Below are 15501 nucleotides of genomic sequence, written 5' to 3' on the forward strand. Positions count from 1 at the left end.
CCTGTTAACACCGCCCTGAAGTGAGACCAGTCTTCAGACCCATCTGGACCAGAGCATGTACATCCTAGACGCAGGTCACCCGAGTTCTGCACACCCTTGCCTCACCTAGCCAATAAGGGGCGGTGGGACAGGGGGAGATCTGGGCAGATCTGACCCCCATTCATAGCAGAGATCAACATGGAGAGAAGCAGTAACTGGCCCACGGTGGTGGTCCTGAAATTGGCTAGGGATGTTCTGCAATGCTGTGGCCTTGCAGGGTTACTCAGAGACCCAGAGGCATAAATCCAGAGTAAAGACTCTTTGTGGAGATATACCCAAGAGGTAAGAGCTCATTCTTTTGTTCCTCTCTTATTTAGATTCCTCGAAGTATGGGGTCCCTCCTGAGAAGGCACACTATTCCCAGAACCTTCCCCTCTCCACCATACCCCCTCCATGCCTAAACATCATGGCTGCAGATATATTTAGACACCAGTGGAGTTTTGCCCCTGCAATGAGGCATAGTCTCCAGCATCATCATGAAATGATCAGCTCTATTCTTCATATATGTACTTATTTATAATGATTATACACCCACCCATACTTCCAAAATGGATTTGAGAACACTTACCAAAATGCATACAATGCCACTGTGTAAGCTCCTTGGGAGCAAGTCCACAGGCCCAACACCAAGCCTATTGTCTGGCACACAAAATGCATTCAGTATACCCATGTTTGTTGAATTACTGAGTCAGGAGATGAGCAGATGGAAATCAGGGTGAAATTAACATAAAGAGGCAGAGTAAAGTCTGGAATAAATTCAGTGCCCAGAAATATATACCAGAATATCACACACAACTGTTTGAGCTGGGTAGAAAATTTGGAGTTAAGTTTCCTAGAGACTAAGCAAAGAAGGGAAGTCCCTTCATTACAAAATTCACAGTGCTCCTAAGATAGTGTTCCTCAGCTGTTCAATAGAAGCACAACAAAGGTTTGAAAGGAATTTCTCCTGAGGCCCATCAAGAGGGCACCGAGCAATAAAGGAACCATCAAGCTCGTGTGGGTCTTTTCTCTTGGTTTCGTGGGTTCCCTCAGAGGGAATGCTTCCACTCTCCAGCTTGGGTTGTATGAAATCTGACTGCTGGAGACCTGGGAGCCAAATGGGGAAGGGGCAGAGGGGATTAACTGTCAGTGTGCACACCTGCCCCAATCCTCCTGCTGTCCACACCTGGGCTCCCTGCTCCAGACACATGAGTTCAGAGCCTTTCTGGCTCAGCTTCCCTAGAAAATAAATCCCTCTTCTCTCTCTGGGGTGGGGGAGAGAAATCCCTTGTCTAACCAGTTCTCTGTTTTTAGTACCATCTATCTTCTCATTTTCAAAATACCTGGTGCCTCTAACACTTAAAGCTCTTCTGGGGCTCTGCGTAAGCTGTCCCTGGGTTCCCCTCTTGAACCTGCCTCGACCACCACTCTGGGTTCCCTGAAGTGGTCAGTAGCCACTGTTCATTTGTTTTCCCACTTCCAATATTTAATTACTAGCATGTCCTCCTCATTCTCGTTATCCTTATGGACCCACGCCTCTTGAAAATCTATTTACTGCCCATTTAGCTGGGTTTGGGGAAGGAATGGTAATAAAGGTATGTTTCTGTTTGCTATACTTAATCCTGGGTCTCAACAGCCTTCTTATAATAAATATGCTTGTGTTTTTCCTACAGCCAATGTGACAGACAGAGCTGTGCGTTCGCCAGCCTGACTTCTCTTCTTAGGCACTCACGGAGACTAGACCTCCCAGTCCCCCTTGTCGTTTGGGATCAAGTGGCTGAATTTTCAGGAATGGGGATGTAAAGTCAGTGAAATTCTGCTCACTTGTTCCCTTCCTCCCGGCCCCTTCATCCTCAAGAAGGAAAGAAGTCAGAGATAGCTGGGGGGCCAGGCAGAAGCAGCCGGGATCCCCGAGCCTGTTTTGGAGGGGAACCACCTGACCCACATCAGACTGTGAGGTAAACACAAAGTCAAGCTTTACCGTGTTAAACTCCTAAGAATTTAGGGTTTATTTGTTGTTGCATCATGGCCTGGGATATCCTGACTAATACAACTGCTTTTTATAGCATATGGTAGTGAAAGCCACGGGCATATTCCCAAGAGATGGTTGTACTGGGGAGGGGGGTGTGCGAAGCCATCCAGTCCAAGTACACAGCTCTTGGGTAGTTCTGGCTTGACCCAGGGGTGTAGTGTGGAATATCTGGAGAAACTATCAGACTATAAATGCTCCAGACAGTTCTCCATGAGATTTATATTTTGAAATAAAAATTCTCATAGGAATTGGCCAGTTAAATCTTTGAGGTTATATTCCTTATCAAGAATTTGTAATACAGATATTGTGCTTCTAGTTAAGTGTTGAAACATATTATGCTTTGAAAATGAGCCAGACGGGAGGTGGGATTAACATCCTCTTATGAAAGTGGAGTTGCTAAACCAGTACTCATGCTTGAACAGAAGGCCAGCTTTGGGGCTTTTGGAAAACAACAGACTAAGGGAACCCATCAGACAGAGCCAAAGTGTTCTTCACACGACAGTTTTAGCATTCCTCCAAGACCTGCACAGGGAGGGAGAGCCCCAAGATGGATGGTCACACTGGACATCTGTGTTTTATCTGTGCATCGGCTATTCCTGCTTCCTCTGGCAAGAATCACTTAAGCTGCTTCTGAGGACCTCCTCCCCTCTTGCTACCCAGTGTGGGTTATGTGGGCGCTGACCCTGCCTACCCACGGGCATGTGACCCAGGTCTGGCCAATCAGCATGGCAGGTTCTCTAGACAGTGGTTGGTTCAGGATGAGCATGAGATCTCAGTACACTTGAGGAGAGTAAACCCTGGGGATTTTGCTGAAACCACTGGGAAAGAACTGTTGTTTCCCTGGGGTTGTTAAGCTGAATGAACATGAGCCTGGGGTTGCTGAAAACCCTATTGTCATCACTAGGTGAGCAGTTTTCTGGGACTGAAACTAACCCAGAGGAAAAGAGGGCCAAGAGAGAGAGGGGTCAGAATCACCGCACTTGAGACCCTAGATTCAGACAAACTTAAAGCCCTTTCTATCTCTAGATCTGTGTGTCTTGCCTTCCTTCCTTCTTTTCTTTTCCTTTCTTTTTGCCTTGGCCACTCTGGGTTGTGTTTTTGCACTTGCAGTGAGAAGGGTCTTGACCCAGGAAGATTTTTCAGCCATCCGTAACTCCTAGTAAACTCCAAAGACATTCCTGGATTCATAAATAAAGATGAAGAATTGGCATAGGAAGGAGCACTAGACACCACTTGAACCCCAAAGATTGCCCTCACTATCCCTTCAGCGTAATTCACTCCCCTTGCTGTTAATATTAATAGAAGACCTGCATCTCCATTATGCTTCTGGCTGGGGTGAGTTTGTTTTTGTTTTTAGCCAGACTCCTTGGCATTCAGAGAAACATTCAGAAATGTATATGGAGGCAGAACATTACAAAAAAAAATCTGTGTGGTACAGGGAGAGGCCACATCTCACAAACCCTTAAACCCTGTAATTTCACTGCTATCCATGAGTCTTGGTATCTGTCTCCTTTCATAAGTCAAATCACTTCTTTGGGGCACCTGGGTGGCTCAGTCGTTAAGCGTCTGCCTTCAGCTCAGGTCATGGTCCCAGGGTCCTGGGATCGAGCCCCGCATCAGGCTCCCTGCTCGGAGAGAAGCCTGCTTCTCCCTCTCCCCCTCCCCCTGCTTGTGTTCCCTCTCTCGCTGTGTCTTTCTCTGTCAAATAAATAAATAAAAATCTTAAAAAAAAAAAAAGTCAAATCACTTCTTTAAAAAAACAAAAACAGAAGTTGTAGCAATAGCTGCTCTTATTTATTGAGTGCTCACTATGAATCAGGCCCTTAACTTTCACAATAGGCCTGTGAAGTAGATCTCATTTTACCAATTTTACGGATGGGGATACTCTGTAGTTAAGTAACTTGCCCCAGGTCTGTAGCTAGTGAGTGGCATAATTAGGATTTTAAAAGCTGTTTCTGAAGTATAATTTACATATCGTAAGATTTACCCATTTTAAATGTACAATCCAGTGATTTCTAGTAAGTTACAAGTTGTGCAACTCTCCTCACCTAGTTTTAGAACATTTCCACCCCCCTAAAAAGATCACCTTTGTGCCCATTTGCAGTCACTCCCTGTCCCAGCCCTTACCCTTTATCCCCAGCCCCAGGCAACCACTCATGTGCTTTCTGTATCTAGAGATTTGCCCTTTCTGGACCTTTGATATAAATGGAATCATACAGCATGTGAACTTTTGCGTTCTGGCTTCTTTTGCTTAGCAGAAAGGCTGTCCATGTTGTAGCATGCATCAGCACTTTGTTCCTGTTTATGGTTGAATCATAGTCTACTGTATGGATCTATCAGATTGTATGTATCCATTCATCAGTTGATGGACTTTCGGATTATGACTGCTCTTGGGCTGTTATGAATAATGCTTTTAAGGATACTTGCATACGTGTCCTTGTGTGGACAAATGTTTTCATTTCTCTGGGGTAGATCGATACCTAGGAGTGGAACTGCTGGATTTTATTTTGCACTTGAGTCTAGGTCTGTCTTACCCCAAAGCTTTAACTTACTACCCTATGCTCATTTTGTTCTTCCCTTAAAATCAGTCTCTGGCAACTCAAACCCTTAACCAGGACATTCCCCTCCACTTATCACCTTCTCCATTTGGAAGGCATGGAAGAAGCAGGTGGAGAGAGGACCTGGTCATCACTTCTCCTATGCAGAGAAATCTGATTTCCACTGGGTGAGACACTGAGAAGGCGTGCTCTGATGAGAGCTGCGTGGAAGAAAGCCCCCTCTTCAAAAGCATGGGCAGAGGGAAGTGCTGTGGCTGACCCCAGCTGCGACCCCAGCCGCCTTCATCCTCAAGGGCAGAGGGCTGTATCACACCCCTGGGATGTTTCAGCACAGCTGCCTTTGTCCTCAGGCCACACCTGACCTCCGTCCCTGGTCAGCAGGCAGAGTGACGACCAGGTCCTCTCTCCAGCTGCTTCTTCCATGCCTTCCAAATGGAAGTGACACTTGGAGCCTGGGGAGTGGGGTGAGGGTGGAGGGAGGAGGGCTGACAGACACCTGCTGTCAAGGACTATCAGAACACTACTGATAATAGCTTTGCTCCCCCCTCCCCCACCCCGGGTCAGGTTCAGGATTAACACTGCTGCTTTCTGCATGTGGTGACCAGCTCTCAATGGAGTCTTTGAGGAGCAGCCCAGTGTTTGTCATCGTGGTGTCTGGCCTGCCAGGATGACCCAGGGGCCGTAAGCATGGGGATATGTGGGAGAGAACAGCATGGATGTTGGGTGGCGGAGGCTACAGAAGAGAATGCTTTGTCTTCCCCACTAGACTGTAAGTTTCTTGAGAACAAAGACTGCTTGCCATACCCATGGTAAGTGGCATATAGCGGGTGCTCAGTAAGTATTTGTGGGATGAAGGAATGGGTGAAGGAATGAATGATTATTTGGATAGCTTCCACAGAAGCAAGTTCCTGGAAGTTCAACAGCGGAGGCAGTTACTAACCAAATAATCACCGTCACTCTCCAGCTGGTTGGGGGTGTCCCAGCCCTGGGACGGGGTGTCTCTTCAGAACACACAAGATATGGGAGGCATGGGGTGGAAGGATAAGCCACTTCTGTTTACAGCCTCTATGATGAAAGTAAGAGTGCAGCCTGAGGCATCATCAAAATCCAGGCCTCTCTGTGGCACTTCCGGGGCTGTTTGCTTAGAGAAAAGAGCCTTGGGGGCTTGAGTACCTATCGGCTCTCACCCTTCCTCCCTCCCCCATCTTCCATCTCTCCTTGACAAGCAGCAGGTGGGCCTTCCGGGTAGGAGAGGCCATCAGTGGTGGGGAGGGCTCCATGCTCTCTCCCGCCACCGGGGGAGATCTGCCTTGAAAACCTGTGTCGAGGGCCACTAGGATATGTTAATGACCATGAAAAGTCATCAAAAGGCAGAGGTGATGAAGGTGTCTTCTCTTCTGGCTGATGTGGCAGTTTAGAATATCCTTTCCTCCCACTATTTCCAGATCTAAACCGTGGGGCAGTGTTCTAAGACTTCCTTCAGAATTTCTAGTCACATATCACTCCACATAAATCAGACCATACTGCAATTTACATGGCTTCTCTGAGCCTCAGTTTCCTTATATGTATAATGGGAATAATAATAATACTTATTATTCCCAGTTGTGGAGAGGGTAAACAAGCTGACATGGGTGAAGTGCCAGGCACAATGGCCAACTATTACTAGCCTCTTCTTTTCCCCTGCTCCACAAGGCTGGCTTTCTTTCTCTAGGAACTGAGACCATGAAGCTCACCCTACCCTTATCCTCCTACCCCACCACATTGTCACCCCAGCATAGAATGTATAATACATTCTCCTTGGCGTCTGTGCCCCTCCAAAAACTTAGTCATCTTGCAACCTTCTAGATGTAAGACTCCACCCTGTCCCATGATTAATATCAGGTGGCTTGCAACGGTGATGCTCGTGACTCCTTGACGCTAAAGCTGTAAATCAAAGCCTCAACTCTCCCCAAGAGCATCCTCCTATCAGCCTTGATCACCACCATGATCATTACTATTTTCACAGCTTCTCAGGCACATTTCTCTCTGCTATGCTAACAGTCATTAATGTGAGGAATAAATCTTCTAGAAGTCAGCAGGCAGCTCTCCAAGAACTCAAACGGTATCTTTTCAGGTGATTCTGCCTTTAAAAAAAAAATAACAATGAATGAATATGTTTTCCAAAAATGAAAGTGGAAAGGCTGAGCCTTTGTGTCCTGCTCTGTCTGAGGGTCATTATCCCTCTATCAACTTAAGAGAACGCTTGGCTTAATGGGATCCTGCATTTTTAAGGCTTGGTTTACCAAGTGATGATGACTTCTGGCAATAAATCAAAACATCTTTCATTCCTCAAAATATACCTAAGTAGTGGATTCATCATTTTGTTGGCTGTCCAGCATATAATCCCCCTACCTGTTACCATCCCAGTGTGGAAAGTCCCCATTGGGTACCTTCTTGGGAGCATCTGCCCATCATTTACAGGGAATCCCCCATGGGGTACCTTCTTAGGAAAGAGAGCCCCTGCCCATCACAATGGAGAATCCCCCATAGGGTGACATCTTGGGGGTAGGGAGCACCTATGGGGATTTCCCAGGGGGTGATATCTTCAGGGTAGTGGGCGCCTGCCCATTATTAAGGAAGCTGGAGTTCAATTCTGACTCTTTCAGTCCATCTCCAACAGTGGGCAAGAATGTGAGTCTGAACTGGCCAATCAGATACGCTTTCCCGGAGCAAGTAAGACAAAGATGTAGGACAGCTGGAGGCCACATTTATCTCAGCAAAAACACTGCAGGGCACAGACCAGCCGGTTCCTGCTTAGGTGGCTCTGGTTGAAGTTCCTGCTGTTCAATCCTTGAAACAGCTCCCTGCCCCTGGTTCCTGACATTCCCAAGCCTGGCTCTCCCCTCTCCTAATAAATTTGTAAGCCCTCAATGTCCCTTTAGAAAATTCCCCTTTATCTATAAGAGAGCCAGAGCCAATTTCTATTGCTTGCAACCAAGAATCCTGCCTGATACAATTTGCATTATAATAGCTACCATGTATTTAGTGCTTTCTGAATGTGGAACATTGTACATCTCGTGGTATGACTACAACTGCCTTTGTATGAATGACAAGGAGACATCCTATGTGGGCTGGAAAAATTTGAAAAACTTTCCCCCTCTGGCAGATAAATTGTAAAAGATGCCCCTTCCTCTCTGCTGACACAGCTGCACATGGAAGCCACGGGGCTCAGCAGCAGAGCATGTGTTGGGTCCCTTGGGCAAGAGCAACCTCCACAAGGTGTACCTGGCAGCGTTGATGCAATTCCTATAACTACTCTTCAGAACAGGTGTTTTCCACTGTTTCTAGGAAACCAAGGCCCAGAGACATTAAGTAACTTACTCATTTTGCTCAGCTAGCGAATAGCAGAGCCAGAAGACAGACCAAATCTGCCTGACTCCAGAACTTTCCAGTGACACAGCGCTGCCTTCCTATGGCAAGAACAGCCGACACATGGAGATGGGCCTAGCTACTGGGGTTAAAGAACCAAGAATGGACAGAGAGTGAAGCCAAGGAAAGATGATTTTAGGGTGAGAGCAGGCCCTTCCAGTCAGTGGCACCTGCTGACCAGAGTCCACAGGCATTTGTTCAAGGCTGTCTGATCAGCATGGGAGTGGGGGTTGGTCATAAATACACTGTACCTACTGAAGTTCATCGGATAAGACAGCAAAGCCATGAGCACATGAGATTCCATCTCCCTGCTGCTTCTCTTTCCAATATAAGCTAGAGTAAAGAAAGGTACATAAAATACAACTTCCCTATGACCCAGCAATTCTACTCTTAGATTACCCAAGAGAAATAAAAATGTATGTCTATAAAAATATTTCAACATAAATGTTCATAGCAGTTTTATTCATCATAACCCCAAACCAAAAACAACCCAGATATCTACCAACTAAAATTGGATAAACAAATTATGGTATATCCATAGCGTGGAATTTTATTTGGCAAGCAAAAGGAACATAACATAATAAAATTAAATTTAAAAAAAAAGCAAAAACAAGAAACAAAAGGAACAAGCTACTGATATGGGCAACAAGTTGGATGAACCCCATAAACATGAGGTGAGAGATAGCAGCCAGATACTAGAGACTACATACGGTGTGATTCCATGTAAGTGAAATCCAAGACCAGGCCAGACTAACGTATGGTGAAGGAAGTCAGAACACTGGTTGTCTATGGTGGGGTGGGGCCAGAGGACTGACTGGAAAGGGGGACAAGAGAACTTTCTGGGGTGATGGAAATATTCCATACCTTGTTCGGGGTGGCAATTTCATAGGTGTACTCCTTGTCATTATCCGTGGAACTGAACTGATCTGTGCATTTTATCATGTGTGCATTATAACTGAATTGTTATTTTTGGTGTCAGTTTAAAAAAAAAGAAGAGAAGTCCAGGAGCTGCTCTTCTCTGGGGCTTAGAATGCCACGTGTCTCCCCTCCCCCACAGGTGTGGCCGACCTACAGGTGACACCTGGCACTCCCCAGACCTGCTCTCCACCCTCAGGCAAGTCCAGTTATCCTGAGCCTCCAGCCTCATCACCCTGAATGATCCAATTATCTCGCAGGCTTCTAGTGGGAAAGAGAAGGACTACAGAAACCTCTCAACATCCAAAGGAGCTCCTCGGCTTCGGTTACAGTTGTTCCATGGAGGCTACCCATCCATCTGGACTGCGCCAGCAGACACCGCCTCAGAGGGTGAGGCCACAGCTCGGGTCTTCTGGTCCAAGGCGGCTCTTGAGGGAAAAAGACCCATTTGTCTCAGCCTAAACTGAAGAAGGCAGCTGAAATTCCAACCGCCCGCAGGGAAGCACTTGATGAAGTATTTGGAATTTAAGGGGGTGGGGGGCCCCCTCTCTCCTGAGAGGCCTTGTCTTGTGAAGAAAGAACACATGCTTTGAGGCCGAGATGCGGGCTCAGATGTCAGCTATACCAGTTACCAGGAGTGTGGCTGGGAGCAGGTGACAGCCTCTCTGAGCTGGGAATGATGGCCGCTTCGACTCCTACCTATGAAGTCCCTACCCACCCTCACCCTGAGCTAACACATGCTAACACATGGTCCCCAGGCTGCTAGTTCCAGGAAGGCAGAGACCACATCTGCTCTCTTTACCCACTATTTTCAGTAAACACATAACACAGACCAGGGCACATAGTGAGTGTTCAGTACATATTTGTGAATGAACAAATTCATAATCACAAGAAAGATGGTTTGAAACTTATTCTCCCCAGAACCAGGAATGTGATAAAAAATGGTATGTAGCTATATATTGCTAAAGATAGGAGATGTTTCTGCACAAAGATATGTTCATAGACATTATCATTACAGTGAAACCCACAGAATTTTATTTCCAATTGGGATCCAGCCACAAGCTAGCATCTGGCAAAAGCATTATTTTTCATTCAAACAACCTGCAGCTCTAAGTGGCATGTACCCATAACAGAGCATATGCCTTTTTACTTTTTTTTTTTTAAGATTTTATTTATTTATTCATGAGAGACAGAGAGAGAGAGAGGCAGAGGCAGAGGGAGAAGCAGGCTCCCCGCAGAGCGGGGAGCCCGATGCGGGACTCAATCCCAGGACCCTGGGATCATGACCTGAGCCGAAGGCAGACACTTAACCGACTGAGCCACCCAGGCGTCCCTGCCTTTTTACTTTTAAAAGCTCAATAAATAATTTGTGATATCTTTAATGGAGATGAAATTAAATTAATACTATCAGCTTTTATTTTTTATGCAGTGCACATTTTCAACATTTATTTTAAAGTAGCTCAAGGTCTGTAAAATCCAGTGCTTTGAAATGGTCTGGGGTTTCAGGGTTAATTTCCATACTAATTTAAGCTATAAACATGATTAGGAAGTAGATCTACTGCCAAATCTATATATAAATGTATTCTGAAATCAAAGGTGCATTTGGGATTATCAGTGGATATAGATTTCCATGGCAAAGGAGCCCTCAGTTGATGGGGGGAGTGTAAAATTGTTCCGTTTTACTGGCTAAATTTTTCTGGAGGTCAGCTTTTGAAGTTTCATGCCACTCCATTCATCTGCACCTCCCCTTTCTTAAAATCATTCCCTATGACTCACTTCTTCTGAGAAGCCTATTCTAAGCCTTCTTTAAGGAAAGCAAACTCAGATGTAACCCTGCCTGCCTGCCCACGAGCCCTCTCCCAAAGGACACTGAAACTCTGAGTTGAGTTTGTGGGAACATTCTGAACAAGGAGCCAGCTCACCTCTGCTCAGGGTCTTTGCTCTGGGCTGAGCAGCCCCCTGTCCACCCAGGCTTCTCAGCCTTGAGTCAGTAATGCCTGATATTTTTATTTCTGAGTATATAGAGTGGCACACTGTCCTGAGAAATTTTGGAAGATTGTTTCTGCTCTAAAACACCAACCTCTTCCTCTCCCTATCTTACACATACAAAAACTGAAGCCCAGAGAGCTCAATAACTTGCCCAAGGTCACACAACAGCTAAGTGGCAGAGAGCCAAGCAGACCACCTCTAGGCTGGTATCTCACCCCATTCCACTGCAATGAACTGTGCGATCTCTGAATTTCATGTTCTTGGGTTTGGAATTCTGGAAAGGTGTCTGCAAAGAAGAACAAAGGGAAAGACCTGAAGGAGCCAGGCAGACCCACCCTTACTTACTCATAAGCAAAACTCAAGTCTTAGAGGGGAGAAATGGGAGAGGGGAGAAAAAGCAGGGGAGTCTTCCAGAAGAGCCACATGTGTCCAGGCAAAGCCATAGGAAGAAAAATTGTACCTGTTCCATCCACCAACTTGCTATTTGTATGTCCTTCCCAGTTTACTCCTCCCCATTCCCCACACTCTCTCACTCCAGAATTCCCAGTTCACACACCCTCGGTACTCAGCCCTGAGCCTTACCTGCCCCCACCTCAGACCCTGAGGCTTAACACACTTTGCAGCATGTCCAATATGCAACCAATTATAATCAACCTCTGGCCTCTATCATCTATTGAGCTCCTATGATTTCTTATAGCTGGGCCAGTTGTTGATGAAGCTAGAAGCTAAATCCCTGCCTAGAAGTTGAAGGAGATGGTATAGTAGGGGAAAGGATGTGGGTTTTGGAGTCACACAGATTGGTACTTAAATCTAGCTCTCAATATACCAGCTATTTGATTGATTTATCCTCCCTGAGCCCCCATTTCTAAATTATGAAATGAGAATCACAAAACCTACTTCTCAGGGTTAATGTGTGGATCAAAATAAGATGAATAGGAAAGCAGCTGGAATGGATATTTATTTTCCTTGCTCTGCATGCTGTTCCCCTTCTTCTATAACAATGCCTTGGTTTTTCTTTAGGGAACCACCGTCCCCACTCTTAGTCTATATGATTTGATTGAGCTGATTCTACCTTTTGTCTAGAATGGGCAGTGAGGGAGGCGGTGTTATAGGCCAAAATCCAGCTAATTAGAATTTCAGTGATTGGTTCAGTTATACACACATGACTGAGTCTGGGCCAATGAGAATTGGCCCCAGGACTTTTCCCAGGACCACTGGGATAGAAGCTTTCTTTTTCCTAGAGTTGATGAGTTGGTATAATAACAAGCCAAGAACTATGGCAGCCATCTTACCACAAGTGAAGGGAAGCCTATTTAGAATGATTTCAACACAGAAAAAAATGGAGATGAGTAAGGGAGAGCACAAGGTTCTGGACAACATAGGATAGGATCCAGCTCTAACAATTTAATCAACCTCAACTTTTCAGATACTGAAGATGATAAATTCTCTCTTTGGCTTTATCCACTGTGAGTTGGCTCCTGTTACAGACTGAAATGTGTCTCTCCCAAATTCACATGTTGAAGCCCTAACCCCCAGTACCTGAGAATATGACTGGATTTAGAGATAAGGACTTTTAAAGAGGTAATAAAGTTAAAATGGAACCATTAGGGTGGACCCCAATCCAATATGATTGGTATCCTCATAAGAGAAAATTGGACATACAGAGACACCACAGGCACACACAAAGGAAAGGCCATGTGAGAACACAGAGTGAAGATGATCATCTGCACGTCAAGGAGAAGGTGTCAGAAGAACCAAACCTGACACCTTGACCTAAGACTTCTAGCCTCCAGAACCATAAGAAAATAAATTTCTGTTGCTTAAGCCACCAGTCTGTGGTATTTTATTATGGAAGCTGTGATAGTTAATTTTATGTGTCAACTTGACTGGCCTATGGGATGCCCAGATAGTTGGTAAAATATAATTTCTGGGTGTGTCCTTGAGGGTGTTTCTGGAACAGGTTAGCATTCAATTCTGTGGGCTTTGAGGAAGCTTAGCTGCCTGTGGAAACAGGGGAGACCAGAGTCAGGGAACCCATCTCTGAAATATGGATCCCTGCCAGAATCTCACAGGGAGATGAAGAGAGGGGGAGGCAACCAACCAATTTGTCTGAGACAAAGTCTAGTTCCAGGCAAAGGAAAAGTCTCCATGGGTGGCGGGGAGACTGATGGAAGGCTTTGGGGTTAGATCTGGTGGAAGCTTCAGTTTGCTAATGCTTCCTGCATTTCCCCTATAAGCCTCTGCCTCCTGCCAGAGACACAGCTGGATGCCACTGTCACCGCTAAGGGCATCCAGCTAACCCACCCCATCATTTCTGCCCCACCCCTGATGCCAATTTCTGTCAGAGCTTCCCAGCTCCATTAACCCCTATGGCCTCTTTGAATATGCCTAATGGAGACACTGAGGTCTTGCTACCCCAAAAAAACCACCCACGTGTCCAAAACACCCTCCAAATCCAACCTCCATCTTCGGAGAAGAGTGAAGTCGCCCTCCTCCGACCACTTTCTGCAATGGTAAGTCCACAGAAACCAGCACCAGAGGCCCTTTCATCCAACGAGTATTTACTGAGCATCTATAATGTGCCAAGCACTATGTTTGGCCCTGGGGACACAAAGGTAGGATTTAAATAAGATCTAGGTGGGAGTTCCTTTGCTGAATATAAGACTTAGTATGAAGCTATGGTAATTAAGACAGTATGGTATTGGCACAAGTATAGGAAAATGGACCTTTGGAACAAAATAGAGTCCATAAACAGAACACATATAGGGTCACTTGATTTACAACAAAAGTGACACCGAAAAGCAGTGGGGAAAGGATGGTTGTTTGAATAAATGGTACTGAGCCAATTCAATATCAATAAAGAAAAGAAAAAGAAAGACAACCCCTATCTCATACCATACACAAAAATTGATTCCAAGTAGACTACAGCTCTATAAAGAAAACAGAACAATAAAGCTTCTAGAGGATAATAAGACAAAAAGCACTACTCACAAAGGAAGAGATCAATATATTTAACTTTGCTAAAATTAAGAACCTCAGTCCAGCAAAAGACACCATCAAGAGAGTGAAAAGCAAGCAACGGATTAAGAGAAGATTATGTGCCAAACGTATAACCAGCATAAGACTTGTATTCAGAATATAGAACTCCCTCAAATCAGTTTTTTTTAAAAAGGCAAACATGAAAAAGAAAAATGGGTAAGAGGCTTGAACAGGCAATTCAAAAAGAGGATTTGAAAGAGCCAATAAACATATGAAAATGTCCATCACATTACAAATCAGGAAGATGGAAATTAAGGTCAGAATGAGTTACCACTATCTACTTTAAACCTGACATCCTTAGTGCTAAGGAGGCATGATGCAATAGGGACTCTCATATGCTGCGGAGGAAGGGAAATTTGTAAAACAATAGTGAACCTAGAGATACGCTTTGACTCAGAAAGTCCACTCTTCGATCTACATCCAAGAAAAATATGTGCACAGGAACACCAAAAGACATGGTGTTTCATAACACCCCAAAGCTAGAAACCACCCCAATGTCCCTCAACAGTAGACCCAATAAATCAAATGTGATATGTTCCTACAATGTAACACTATACCAAAATGAAAACAAATGAATTCCAGCTACATGGGACAAAATCAAGTTGAGCAAAAGAGGCCAGACACAAAAGAGAATTTGCATTATGGCCCCATTTAGCTTTCCTTCAGAAACAGACAAAACTAAGTGTGATGCCAGAGAGCAGGGGAGCTGTTACTTGGGGGGAAAGTGGAGGTGTAACAAGACGGGGGCTGGGGGAATTTTCTGGGGTGCTGGTAATATATAGGCAGTGAATACAAGAGATGTTTGTTTCACAGCAATTTAGTTTTATGCAATTTTCTGTATATGGGCTTTACAACATAAAATATTTTTGCTTTGCTTTACAATATAAAATATTTTTTTTTAAAAAAAAGGTTGATGCTCATACCACCAACCAACTCACAGTCAGGTTGGGGAAGCAGGAACACACAGGTGCTTATGACACAACAAGACAAATGTGATGGCGAGTCAGACTGCCTGGCTTCCCCTCCCAGCACCTCCCAATGCCTAGCCATGCGATGACAGGTGCCTTCAACTCTGTCATAAAATGGAATGATAACCATACTTGCCCCACGGTGGTGTTGCGAGAACTAGACAAGTCAATAGAGGTAATAAGACTAGGCTATCCCTGGGGGCGCCTGGATGGCTCAGTCGTTAAGCCTCTGCCTTCGGCTCAGGTCATGATCCCAGGGTCCTGGGATCGAGCCCCGCATCAGGCTCCTCGCTCTGCGGGAGGCCTGCTTCTCCCTCTCCCACTCCCCCTGCTTGTGTTCCCTCTCTCGCTGTGTCTCTCTCTGTCAAATGAGTAAATAAAATCTTTAAAAAAAGACTAGGCTATCCCTGGTATAAAGTCATCCATCACTACTTTGTCACCTATTACCATCCCTGCTAGTAGTAGCACCTCTGCTAGTTCCACAACTACTGGTACAACGGGGCTTGGGGGGCGGGCACACAATCCATACAAGGAGCAGTAGTTTCCTGCATCTGTTCTGCCTGCTCGTGACCAC

Source organism: Neomonachus schauinslandi, chromosome 9 (assembly GCF_002201575.2).
Source record: "Neomonachus schauinslandi chromosome 9, ASM220157v2, whole genome shotgun sequence".
In the NCBI taxonomy this organism is placed as follows: domain Eukaryota; kingdom Metazoa; phylum Chordata; class Mammalia; order Carnivora; family Phocidae; genus Neomonachus; species Neomonachus schauinslandi.